At 44.9% G+C, this 13,295-nt stretch overlaps 2 long non-coding RNA genes across 3 annotated transcripts in view; one reads left to right on the plus strand and one right to left on the minus strand.

Annotated features, from left to right (window-relative positions):
• Positions 1 to 345: 345 nt before the first annotated feature.
• On the minus strand, positions 346 to 9,611 carry LOC110303614. Its single transcript, XR_002378936.2, has 3 exons — positions 9,367 to 9,611; positions 2,577 to 2,730; positions 346 to 1,126 (listed from the first exon to the last, which is right to left on the minus strand). It is a non-coding gene; the product is annotated as an uncharacterized LOC110303614 (long non-coding RNA).
• LOC115032162 overlaps positions 8,730 to 13,295 on the plus strand; it is a 17,207-nt gene continuing 12,641 nt past the window's right edge. For both annotated transcript variants that reach the window (XR_003837818.1, XR_003837817.1), the window contains exon 1: positions 8,730 to 9,017. This is a non-coding gene — a long non-coding RNA (uncharacterized LOC115032162). The remainder of the gene's footprint in view (positions 9,018 to 13,295) is intronic.

The following is a 13,295-nucleotide window of genomic DNA, read 5'->3' on the forward strand; positions in this document are numbered from 1 at the left end:
TGTGTGTGTGTGTGTGTGTGTGTGTGTGTGTGTGTGTGTGTGTGATTTTCCAGGCAGGATATTTTTCACCTGGCTCTCCTGGAACTCACTCTGTAAATCAGGCTGGTCTTGATCTCAGAGATCTTCTTGCCTTTGACTGAGTTCTGGGATTAAAGTGATATACCACCACTACCTGGCAATATTGTATATCTCTAAATATATAGAGAAGCAGGCATTCTATGAATTTTTCTTTTGTACTGTAGCTGTTTTCTGGATCTAGAGGTTACTGTCTGATAAATGTGCAATAAAGGTTGGGGTGGGAAAATATTTGGGGTACCAAAAGAGAAAAACTCTGAAATGCCTGAATAAGTGGAATGGAGTCTTTATTAACTACCAATGGGACTGTCCCAAGCAGATTGTTGTGGCAAACAGCCTTGACCTCTAGTTGGTTCCAGTTTTTAAGGGTAAAACTTACAATTGTGCCATATACAGAGAGGCAGCTCTGGAAATCCACAGCAAGCAAGAATTGTACAGAAGCAGAGAGATAGTAGTTGAATGGCCAGGTAGTTGACATTTAGCTCAGGGTCATCATTGTATGGGAATTAAGGGCTGGTCTAAGTGATCAGAGACCAGTTTTACCCAAGATAGGTTTAACATCTAAAGTATTCATAGACTACTATCAGGAGATGGCGTAACTGTAGTTAAATAGCCTAATACAAAAAGGAGGACTTGATGATGTCTCTAATATGCTGAAGTCAGTCAGTATTCTTGAGTTTGTTTTCATAAGAATCTGACAGTCCTGTCCCGTGTCAGCTTTAGATCAGTGGCTCTCAGCCTGTGGGTCATGGCCTCTCTTGTGTGTGTGTGTGTGTGTGTGTGTGGGGGGGGTTGGGGGGGGCGTTGAACAATCCTTTCACTGGGATCTCCTAAGACCATCTGCATATCAGATATTTATATTACGTGTCAAAACAGTGGCAAAAATTGCAGTTCTGAAGTAGCAATGAATATAACTTTATACTTGGAGATAATCACAACACTGCATCAAGGGTCACAGTATCAGGAAGGTTGAGAGCCACTATTTTAGATAAGTTTGCTTTTTATTGGAGCGCTGGCTTGTTCACTGAAGATAGGGGAGGCATCCACTCATCTAGATAAGAAAAGGAGGATTTTTAAAAATTAGATATTTTCTTCATTTACATTTCAAATGCTATCCCGAAAGTTCTCTATACCCTCCCTCCACCCTGCTCCCCTACCCACCCACTCCTGCTTCTTGACCCTGGCGTTCCCCTGTACTGGGGCATATAAAGTTTGTAATACCAAGGGGCCTCTCTTCCCAGTGATGGCCGACTAGGCCATCTTCTGCTACATATGCAGCTAGAGACACAAGCTCTGAGGGTACTGGTTAGTTCATATTGTTGTTCCACCTATAGGGTTGCAGACCCTTCAGTTCCTTGTGTGCTTTCTCTAGCTTCTCCATTGGTGTCCCTGTGTTCCATTCAATAGATGACTGTGAGCATCCACTTCTGTATTTGCCAGGCACTGGCATAGCCTCACAAGAGACAGCTCTATCAGGGTCCTTTCAGCAAACTCTTTCTGGCATATGCAGTAGTGTCTGGGTGAAAAGGAGGATTCTGAGAGGGAATCAGGGATGAGTGTTACCAACTGACTCTAGGTAGAAAACTGGTCATGAACTAGGGGTTAAAGTCCAGGAAGAGCCAACAGGGGGCCAGGTGCCAGCTGCATGGGGAGGGAGGCTATTCTACTTTGTGTGTGCAGTAGGCTGGGGGAGGGGAGTGTGTGTGTAGGGTGCTGAAGGATGAAGCAGTTTGTGAGTGTAGTACATTGGAGAGTGTGTGTGTGTGTTTCTGGAGTCTGAAGCAGGTCAAGAGAGGACATGCTCAATCTAATCAAGTTGCAAAAGGAATAATTAATTTGATACTGTATAGAAAATGTCAGATTTTAAAGATAGCACTGCATTAAGATACGGTGTGAGCCAACCCCACTGTGTCTGTGCAGTGACCCGTGGGTTATCAGTTGGTTTCCTCTATTCAGAGCATGACTAAGCTGATTGTGCTACTATCACAGTGTCAGGTCCAAAGGAGACTCTACTCCTGACTCTGGCCTGCCAGTTGGGCTCTACCAAAGGAGCTATTTCCTCATTTCTGTCAGAGGGAAAAGTGGATATCTGTGGTGCCTACGAGTATCTGGGCTCACTCAGTAGCTGTGGCTCTCAGCTCTTCTCACCCCACCCCTACCCAAAACGTCTCCAGCTCAGGGTTTCCATTCCCCAGCTTCTTATTCCTATATGACCCTGCCATTCTGGCCAGGAGCTTTCTTGGTCCTCTGTCTTTTACCTCCTTCTCTTGGTCTTCTCTCTCTCTCTCTCTCTCTCTCTCTCTCTCTCTCTCTCTCTCTCTCTCTCTCTCTCTCTCTCTCTCTCTCTCTCTCCCTCCCTCCCTCTCTCCTTCAAGTCCAGTCTGCTTGCCATGTTCAGTGTGTACAGTGTGTACTCCTTTCTCTCTGTTCTGGACTCTTCCAGCTGCCTCTGGCTGTACTCTTCCTCATATCTACAATAACGACCTTCTTTTCAACCATACCTTAGAACAATCATGTCCTCCCTTTCTCCAGTGTCTGCACTTGGATAGCTGCTCTAAGAAGACCGAGTGTGTAGCGTGTGTTGAGAATGAAGAGATGTTCTAGTTCGTAGGGCATGCTGAAAGTTAAGGTAAGTTCTCATTTGTTTCTATGTTGCTGTGGAAGAAAACAACAGAATCACTGTCACCATCACAGCAATAACCAAAACCAGCAGTAACAACAACTCTGGCCCAAAGCAGCCTGGAGAGGAAAGAGTCTACTTGATCTACACTTCCAGGACACAACCTGTTATTCAGGGAAGTCAAGGCAGGGACCTGAAGGTAGGGCTCTGGTATAGAAACTATAGAGGAATGCTGATTTCTGGCTTGCTGTCTGGCCGCTTTGCTCAAGTTTAAACTAGCTTTCTTATGCATTCTAGGATCTCCTATGAAGGGATGGTGCCATTCACAATGGGCTGGGCTATCCTGTATCAATTACAATTAAGGCAGTCGTCCCCCACAGACGTGCTCTCAGGCCAATTTGATCTTGGCAACTCCTCAAACAAAGCTTTCCTTCCAGACGACTTTAGCCTGTGTCAGCTTGACAATTAAAGCTAACTAGAAAGAGATAATCCTCAAGTCCTGGAGGCAGCTCAGCTGGAGGAGTCTTTGCCAAGCATGCAGATGACCCTGGGTGCCATCCCTAGCATAGCATGCATCAGGAGCAGTGGGCACCTTCACAACTCCAACACTCAAGAGGTAGAAGCAGGAGGATCAGAAGAGTTCAAGGTCACTCTTTACATCACTGTGAGTTTCAAGCCAGCCTGGGCTATATGAGACCCTGTCTCGGACCAACCACCGAAACACGGAATAAAGCCTAGACAGAGTTAAGATCATTTCTGTAAAAGCCTCTACTGCCCTGCGAGGCAGATAACATGACATTGTCCATGTTGGTTGGCTGAACCTGAATCAGCAGCTTCGTCTAGCACCGAGTTCAGAACTGGTCCTTTCCCAACCTTCGAATAAATGGCTACACATGTTAAATGGTTTAAGAGTGTCTTCTTTCCCCCAAAGTCTCTTTAGCTTTGTGAAGATAGACATTTGAGGCAAACCTTTGAAGCTGTAGACAGGTTTCTATTAAGCGTTAAAACTGCTGCACCCTTAGGGGCAAGCAGACATGGACACATAGATGATTTCATAGACACTAAACTTTCTTCTTCCGCTTCCTGCCTCTGCCCCTCCACCCCATTTTTAACATTTAATTTTATTTATTGTGCATGTGCGTGTTATGGCATATGTGGAAAGCTCAGAGGAAAGCTTGAGGAGATTAATGGTTTTCTTTCATCACGTGGGTCCTGAGGATCAAACTCTGGTTATCAGGCTTGGCAGCAAGCACCTTCCTCCACCGAGCCATCTCACCAGAAACCGCTGACCCGCATTCTACCCTGCTGGAGACAATTTTAGCTTATGCCTAGCTATTGGCCAGATTGTGTAGATACCTAGTTTTCTCAGTGAGACTCAACAGAAACCCAATTTTCTTGAAAAGTCAGAGATGATGAAATTAACACGTGGCATGTCTTTTATCCAGGAACTAAATGGTCAGAGGTGGGGTAGAAATTCTAATGTGGTACATCAATACATGGTAGAAATTTTTTATCCCAATCTGGGGATTCTACCCTGCCTAGATCATTCAGTTCCCGGATAACACACACACACACACACACACACACACACACAACCTTTATATTTACAGTAAGCTTAATCAACTCTAAAGCTGGGCCAATATCTATACTTTATGCTATTAAAATCTATTTCCTATCGATAACCCTGAGTTATTACTTACCATGTATCATCTGGGCTGCTCTCAACTCCAATTGGTCAGCCCTCATGGCCAAGTTTTCTTGATTCCTGATCCATGGTGGCTTTTTCTTCTTCCTGCTTCTCTCTCTCATAGTTCTTCTCTGACCCCCTAACTCCCATACCAGGAGGCCAGGGAACCCTAAAACCCACCTATGTCTCTTCTGTTCAGCTATTGGCTGTTAGTATCTTTATTCACCAGTCAGAAATAACTTTCAGGCAAGGTCACATAGTGTCATTTGGGTCTATATTCAGACTTTCTGGTCTCTGGGACAACTTGTATTAGAATACAAGTAGCATGAGGCCAACATACTACAGTGGAACTCAATAGAAACCCAATTTTCTTGAAAAAGTCAGAGATGAAAAATTAACATATGGCCTTTAGGGGGATACTTCCGGTACAGTGAAAACTGTAACAGAGATATTCACACTACATTCTAGTTCTCTGTTTTCACATTTATTTAGCATAGAGACTCTTCACCTGCTACGCCCCTTGGTGTGTTTAACTTCTCTGTAGTTTCTCTGCTTCACCAAGGCAGAAATTCTCAGAGAAAGTAGGTGACACACACATGCATACCACACGTGTATCTGCCTCTCATTCCTGTGGCTTAGGTGGTGGGAAGCTTGTGGCATTGGAGAAGGCAGCCTTGAAGACCTTATAACATTGCATGGCTTTTCCTACACCGCTGGTTTTCACCCTTGAACCTTGGCGAAGTTAGGATTATCAAGGATCTAAAAGGATTCTTAGAACATTGTTCCAACCCCTACCTTCTGCTCAAGGGAAGATCTGTGGTGTGTGTGTGTGTGTGAGAAAGAGAGAGAGAGAGAGAGAGAGAGAGAGAGAGAGAGAGAGAGAGAGAGGCACAAAGCTAGAAAGGAGAATACATGTAGCCATGGATTCTGACATAATTTTCTCATCCATTTTAAAGATTTATTTTCACTTTTAATTGTGTGTATGCATGTGAATGCAGGTACTTGTGGAATCAGAGATACAGAAGGTTATGAGCCCCCTGATGTTGTAGGTGCTAGGAACCAAACTCCGGTCCTCCGCCAGACCAGTATTCACTCTTAATCACTGAGCAATCTTTCTGCTTCACTTTCTCCTTCTGATGTGAGTCTCTGTGGTTACCATCAGATCTGAAGGCTCTCAGCAACAGTTTGGGACATATTTTTTTTTTTCCTCTCTGTTTCATTTTGATGGGAAGATTGAGCTGGGAAGGAAAAAGTCAAGAGTTGACCGAACAGCTACTACAGACAGATGTGTTCTTGAGCCTAAGGGAATCTCAAAGAGATGACAAAGGATTTGAAACCCAGAAGCTGTACAAAGAAGAGCGAAGCGCTGGGAAGGAAGGAAGAAGATGTGTCCGCCTGCTTCTTGTGGTGAAGAAGCATCAGTTATTTTTTCATCACATTATCTATGAAATTATAGAACCCTTAGTGCTTGTCTTAGATTCTGTGGCTGTGATGAGATACCAGGACCACACAAACTCTTATAAACAACGTTGTTGTTTTTTTTTTAATAAAAAACACTTTTTATAAAAAACTTTTTTAGAAATAATTTCATTGGATCTTGTTTACAGTTTCAGAGGTTTAGTAAAATATCCCCATGGAGGGGGTTGGAACATGTTGGCACCTAGGTAGACATGGTGCTGGAGAGGTAACTGAGAGTTGTACAGCTAGATCCACAGGCAGCAGGGAGAGAGGCCGAGAGGAGAGAGTTACTGAGCCTGACTTGGGCTTTTGAAACTCAAAGTTCCTCCCCCTTTCTCCCCACCCCCCCAAAAAAAGTTCTTCCTACAAGACCACACCCACCCCAACAAGGCCACACCCCCAAATCCTCTCAAATAGTGCCACACCCTGGTGTGACCAACCAAGCATTCAAATCTATGAGACAGTGGGGGCCATTCTTATTCAAACCACCACAGTGCTGATAGGCAAGTAGAAAAAGGTGTACCTTAAAATCATTTTATTTAGATCAGTTTAAGGTTGACAGGAAAATTAAGTGAGAAATGCAGAGATGGTGCACACACTCGCTGCCTGTCCCGCATGCAACCCTCACCCAGAATTTGCTTGGGGGCAGTGCGCATGTTGCTAGTGTTAAAGCTCCATTGACCTGCCACATTTTTACTTAATGAAATTCACACATGGTAGTAATTACAACTTACAAAGCCACCGTTTAATCCTTAGAATGCTTCACTAACCTACTTCATCCATCCTAGCCTCATAGCTTCATCCTTACTGAAATGAAAGGTCCTTTGTAATGCTTGAGGGAGAACCTACTGGGTTTAAGTGAATTGAAGTCTGGTGAGTTCCTAGAGTTAGAAAGTCCCCTCTTTTCCTCGTGTTGTTCTTCTTTTCACTTTCTCTTGCCTTCATTCATGTTTCCCCCTCCTTCCTTTCCACCCTGCTTCCCCCACCCCCTTTTCCTTTCTTTTTTGGAAGGTCCTGGTACATGCTAGCAAGAACTCTTTCGCTAAACTTGTACTATACATTTCTGATACATTGTGTTTATGCTTTAGTGATAGCCATTATTAGATACTAGAGAGAATGTTATAGACTTTAAGTTTTATTTTATGTAATTTTAGGTGCTTTCCTGCATGCATGTATGTGTGCCCGTGGTGGCCAGATAGGGGTTTTGGATGTCCTGGAACTGGAGTTACAGACAGTTGTGAGCTGCCATGTGGGTGCTGGGAACTGAATCCAGGTTCTCTACAGGAGCAGCAAGTGCTCTTAATCTCTGAACGCCATCTTTCCAGCCTTAGGTTTGTGGGTTTTTTAATTTTCTTTTTTTTTTTTTTTTGGTTTTTCGANACAGGGTTTNTCTGTGTAGCCCTGGCTGTCCTGGAACTTACTTTGTAGACCAGGCTGGCCTTGAACTCAGAAATCCACCTGCCTCTGCCTCCCAAGTGCTGGGATTAAAGGCGTGCGCCACCACGCCCGGCTTAATTTTCTTTTTTGATAGATATAAAAAAAGGGACTTTGAAACCAACCAACCTTAAATCCTCAACTCCTTAGTGGGTCATCAAGTCAATATAGTAAGTTTCAATAAATAAAGAGAACACTTGTATAGAAAATAGTAAAGGTGATTGGGTTTCATCAGAATTTTGAGCTGCACATTCATGTGCGTGTCTACTTGGGTGTGATGTGAAATACATTTCTTACTAGGCTACAAAGAGCTGGAAAGCCTTTGGTGTCATGCCTCCTGCTTTCTTGTTTCAATTTAAGTACCATATGCTGTCTTTACAAAGCAGTAACTGACTTAGTTATTCTTTAGATTAGTCTCCATTTCTATAGAGGCTATTGTACTGGAATAGAAATTAGAATTCTAAATGTTTTCCCTAGATGTAATAATACTGAGGAGACAACTTGCACAATAGACTTTCTCTCCACTTCCATGAATTATCTTTCACTCTGTTGCTTTTTGAAGATGTCAACAGATCATTTTGAAAATCTTTTAGGAGTGCATCAGAAAGGTGTGAGGACGTTCTAAAATTGTTGATGGAGATTGAAGGGAATTTTACAGACCCAGGATGTCCTTAGAATTGGGTTGCATAGATGGACTGAGTCTGTGATACCCCTGAGAAATGTGGTATCGGAAAAATGTATAGAGATGTCCTGATATCAGTGGGATTACCTGGGGTACAGCTCACACACTGCAAGGCTTCCTCTGATTTCTTCTTCTTTTTAAAATTCCCACTTATCCACAAAACTTAGTTTGAATCTTTCCTCAGACATCCCGCCTACCGGAAGTGATGGAAGCACGTAACCGGAAGGAGATTAGAGCTAACATTACAGCCAAAAGCCAGATAAAGTTTGTCCCAGCTTCATTTTTTTTTTGGGGGGGGAGATGGGTCATTTATCTACTCTGAAAATAACTTCCTTAATCTCTAAAACTGTATCTTCATTGCCTCTAAAACTCACCAGGCAGTTACCGGATAGTGAATGTGTGATGGCCAAGCAGGTAGTAAATAGGCGCATCTGCTGATGGGTACTTTACCACTTCCTTCCCGAGACTCATTACTGAACCTTAACGGATCAGAGGGAGGGATTTCTTGCCTCTACACGGAGTACAATTTAAAGCATCATGTGGGATTGCTGGCCTTGTCCCCTGCTCCCTTCACAGCCACTCAGCTGGCGTGATACAGGGCACAAGCTGGATAATTACCCGGCAAGCTTATCTGGAGCCTGGTTATCTAAATGGGGTCCCTCTGGAGCTCCCAGAGTCTGCGGAGAGGGGTTGTGTCATAGGAAACGTAGGCTTGGCTGCTGCTCACAGCCAAGGGTTGGGGTGGGGGTAGAAGGTGCCTGGCTAGGCTGCTGCCTGGGACAAGAGGCTAGTGCCAAAATGGCAAAGTGATTGTCCCTTCCTGATTTTAGGCGCGCAGAGCTCCGATCTGAGCTTAGGTAGTCTAAGATGAAAAGGCAGGGAAATTAATGATTTCTAGACCCCTCTTTAAGAGCTCAAAGGAAAGCAAAATGAAAACTCCTAAGACACTTAGGATACCCGCCCATTGGAAGCTGATTTTGCCGGGAATATTATTTGTGTGGAGTCTGAAATTATAGTGGAAATTTCCACGATAACGCAAGGATCTGTCTTCGGGTCAACAGGTAAAGCTGGCTTTAACTTTATTCTCTTCGAGAAGTAGACCGCTTAACCCGAGTCAGCCAGTGGTTGAGGAGGCTACATGGATGTCCAATTTGGCAACTGACCTTTCTTGGTTTTCTCCCTTCTCTTCCCTTCCCCTCCTCCCAGTTTGATATTTGATGTTCAAGGACAAAGACGGGCTGGAAGGAAGGTCGCAGCTTACTGTCGATCTCCACCTCGAGCAAGCCTCAGGACATCTCTGAACATTTATTTGAGACCCCTTTGACTATAGGATAGGTCCTCTCGGCTCCTCTGTTAAGTGCAGACCTAAGAAGGAACCGAAGCTGACAATTCACAGTGGGAGGAATTTACCTCAGGCTGGACATCAGAGAGAGGGTGCGCGGCTTCCTGTCTTCTCTCCCTGGCGTCTCAGAGATATCTCAAGACCTTTGGACTCTTGAGTGTTGCTGACAGAGAGAGTGAGTGGGAAAGGAAAAAGGAGGCGGTCTAATGAGGTGGATGGGCTCTTTTTTCTGGTTTTCCCCAGATGCAGAAGCTGGTGTGAGGGAGCGGGGCTGCCTCCCAGGTCTCAGCTGTTAATCTGATGGAATGTCTCAGCCTCTTCATTTCCTGTCATCTTTCCATTTAATCATTAACCCCAGCTGCTCAGGACCAGGCAGAGCCAGGAGATAAGCAAGCAGGTCCCCGAGAGAGTCCACAGGCATGATTTGACAGGATAATGCCCTCACTTGATAAAAGGAGAGACTCTCTGTCAGCTGCCCGCATCCTCCCCGAAGCTCTGGAATCTGACTTCATGGAGCATTTGAGCAGCTAAGCTTTTCCTGACCCCCTCCCTCCCACCACCACTCCCCCCACCCCCCAGTTGCTGAGCAGAATTGAGAATTAATTGCACATCTGCTTATTATTTTGCTTACTTAATTTGGTTTAAACGTTGTTCACACTCCAGACATAAGGCCTGGAAGTGGCTGTCTTCAGGTATGATTTGAGATGTCAGGGAAGCCCCTATCTCCTGCTTGTTCACTGTCCACTCACATTCCCATTTTGTCTAAAACTAGCTTAGCTTTTTCCAGAGCAAACTAACTAACTTACTTTCTTTCTTTCTTTCTTTCTTTCTTTCTTTCTTTCTTTCTTTCTTTCTTTCTTTCTTTTCTTTCTTTCTTTCTTTCTTTCTTTCTTTGATTTTTATTAGATATTTTCTTCATTTACATTTCAAATGCTATCCCAAAAGTTCCCTATTACCCCCCCCCCCCCCCCCCCCCCCCCCCCCCCCCCCGATTCCTGGCCCTGGTATTCCCCTGTACTGGGGCATATAATCTTCGCAAGACCAAGGACCTCTCCTCCCAGTGATGGCCAACTAGGCCATCTTCTGCTACATATGCAGCTAGAGACACCAACTCTGGGGGTACTGGTTAGTTCATATTGTTGTTCCTCCTATAGGCAGAGCGAATTTTCTAAGTTTTTTTTTCTCTTCCTTTATAGTGGTAAATATACTATAGTTTTTTTTCCTAACAAAACTTTATTACATTTATGTTAGGTCTCAGACCTGGGGCAAATGGCTAACTGGGGCAGAGCAGACACTGTTGGTCAGTCTCTTAGCATCTCCAGTACCTGGAATACTCCACTCCCTACCCTAAGCATGTCTAACTCAGGGACTGGGCTAGGGTGTCCTTCCTGAGGCTGCTCTTCCCTCTCTAACCAAGACTTTTTGGCTCCAAGGTCCCTTTGACACTTTTTGGACCTCTTGCCCTCTGGGCCTCTGCTCCTGGTTCCCACTGGCCTCTCCCTGTACTCCTCACATGGCCCTGTTCAGTTGGCCAGTCCTGTTCAGTCTGGAATCTTCCAGATGCCCCTGGCTATGCTCTCCCTCATATCGACAATAAAATTTCTCCTCGGCCACACCTGGGAGCAGTCATGTCCTTCCTTTTCTTTGTCTTTTGTTTTCATTCAATTTATAATGTATTTCATTGGAGTGTGGGATAGATGGTATGATAGACTGTTAGCTAATTATACCTCAGCAAAAAGTATTTTAGGATTTTTTTTTGTCCCTAAAGAACTATCTTAAAAAAGAATATATACAATTTGGGATGTTGGAAATATAAAATAACATTAGGAAAAAAACCCTGGAGGCCCAGTGAGTTGTTTGGGAAGGAAAGTGTTATTGTTTTAAGTTCAGGTGAGAGGGGCCTGTGAATTAAGCTAACAGAAGACCGGTTAATGGGGGAAACGGCATGTGACTCACGAACATTAATGTGTATGGTAGTTCATAGAGAAGTGAACTAGGAGAAGCAGTAGGAGTTTATTGTCTGTTATAAAGGAAGGAAGAGGGTTTGAGGTCAAAGGAAGAATACATTTGGGGAAAGAGAAAATGTGAGTGGGGACCAGTGAACAAGAATGTTCACTGAGGTCTACTTACACTCACACTCACATACCCCCCACTCCCACACACATCTGTGCATACACGCACACGGACACTCACACACACACATGTCCACATACACAAACACACATGCACATGTACATTCACACACACGTGTACCTACACACACACACACACACGTACACACACATGGACACGCACACATCTGGGATCGTCTCCTACCTTCAGTAAGATTTCCAGGGAGATGAAGAGGATACTAAGACGTTGTCCCAAATATTTTCCCTTCCCCCACCCTACATACTTTTGATTCTATGTTGTTATCATCTCAAAATAGCCCTCTTGCCAAAATGACACTTTGAGACAGCTGTTGAGGGGCAAGTGTGTCTTGTACTATAGTTTTGAGTAAGAACTTCCATGGACGGCTAGACAAGCCTGATTCTCCAGATAATGTCCTCAGGTGCTCAAAGGAGGCCATGGCCTTTAGCTGCCCTCTCTGCTCCAGCAACCTCTCTTGGGGGCGAGGGGGCTGTGACATCATGATCGGCCACCATGACGCACAGTTAGTTCCCTGTCAGGGCTGTTAACCTTGAATTAGTAAACGCAGGTTCATTAGACCCTTACCTGAGAGACCAGTCGGTCACAGGGTCTCCTGTCTCCTGCCCCCACAAGCAGCATGTGGTCTTAGGGGCGGAGCTGGAATATTTAGGAGGTGGAAGGTGACTTGGAAGGGGTTGGATACAGCTTTCATGCCTTGTCACCCAGCTCTGTGGGACTCTGATGCAGCTGCCTACGAGACACCCCTTCCTGAAACTTGATGTGTTTCAGGAAAAGTTACTGGCATCTAAACAGGGACTCATCCAAGATGGGCCCTGCTATGGGTGACAAGAAAGGCAACCGAGGCTGAGCTATTTCAGGGTGAAGGGTCTGCAGCAGAATCCCCACAGCTCTGCTTCCCTATGCTTCGAGGAATGGACTACATCCTTGCTGGGGTGCCAGTGGCATACATACCTTAGCTGAGCCGTCGGCCCAGTGGGGGCTGGCTAGGGAGATGTGTCCTCTGTGTAGCCTTGGAGTTGACAGGAAAAGTGAGGCCTGGGGAGAATGAGATGGGGCTTGCTATTTCTTGTGGCCACTGAAGGAGCAGAAGGAAAAGACGGTTGCAAACTGCAACTGCAGTAACGTGCTCATCAGATCCAAGTGAGGAGAACCCGGTATGGGGAAAGGGGAAGAACAAGGTACAATGGATAATGAACGAGGAAGTGATGTATGGAACGGTCTACGCTTGATCCCCAGAGCTCAGGCCAGATTCTGCTCATTAAGAGTTAAGGAAAAGGTTCCTTCACCAGGGACCATTCCTGAGCTCAACAAACCTTCCCAGCAGGACCTGATCTCTACAAGACAGGCGCTCCAGTGGATCTGAGTTAGATCGGTGTATAGATCAGGTTTGAAAACCGCCAAAACAGTCAAGAGCGAGTGCAAAAGGGGAGAAAGCAGGCAACAGTTTGGGCCTCTCAGATGCTAACACAGCAATGTTTGTGTTGGGCCAGAGTTCCTAAGAAGCAATGGACAAAGACCCAGAGTCTGTGCTGGGGGCCTTGGAAGGCTCTAAACCCTGAGCAGCAGTTTACAGAAGAGGCGAACAATATGGATATGGAGACAATCTCTGTAAGTCTTGCTATGGAGGAAGGAGTTCTCATGGGGCAAGAACTACTCCAGTTGTTCCCCTAATGGGGTAGCCAGGGTAGCCTTCAGAGGAGGCATCGTTTTCAGTTTTAACGTTATAGAAAGAAAGAAGAAAGAAAGAAAGAAAGAAAGAAAGAAAGAAAGAAAGAAAGAAAGAAAGAAAGAAAGAAAAGAAAAGAAAAGAAAGCCGGGCGTGGTGGCGCACGCCTTTAATCCCAGC

This window comes from Mus caroli, chromosome 10 (assembly GCF_900094665.2).
Source record: "Mus caroli chromosome 10, CAROLI_EIJ_v1.1, whole genome shotgun sequence".
Taxonomy (NCBI): Eukaryota; Metazoa; Chordata; class Mammalia; order Rodentia; family Muridae; genus Mus; species Mus caroli.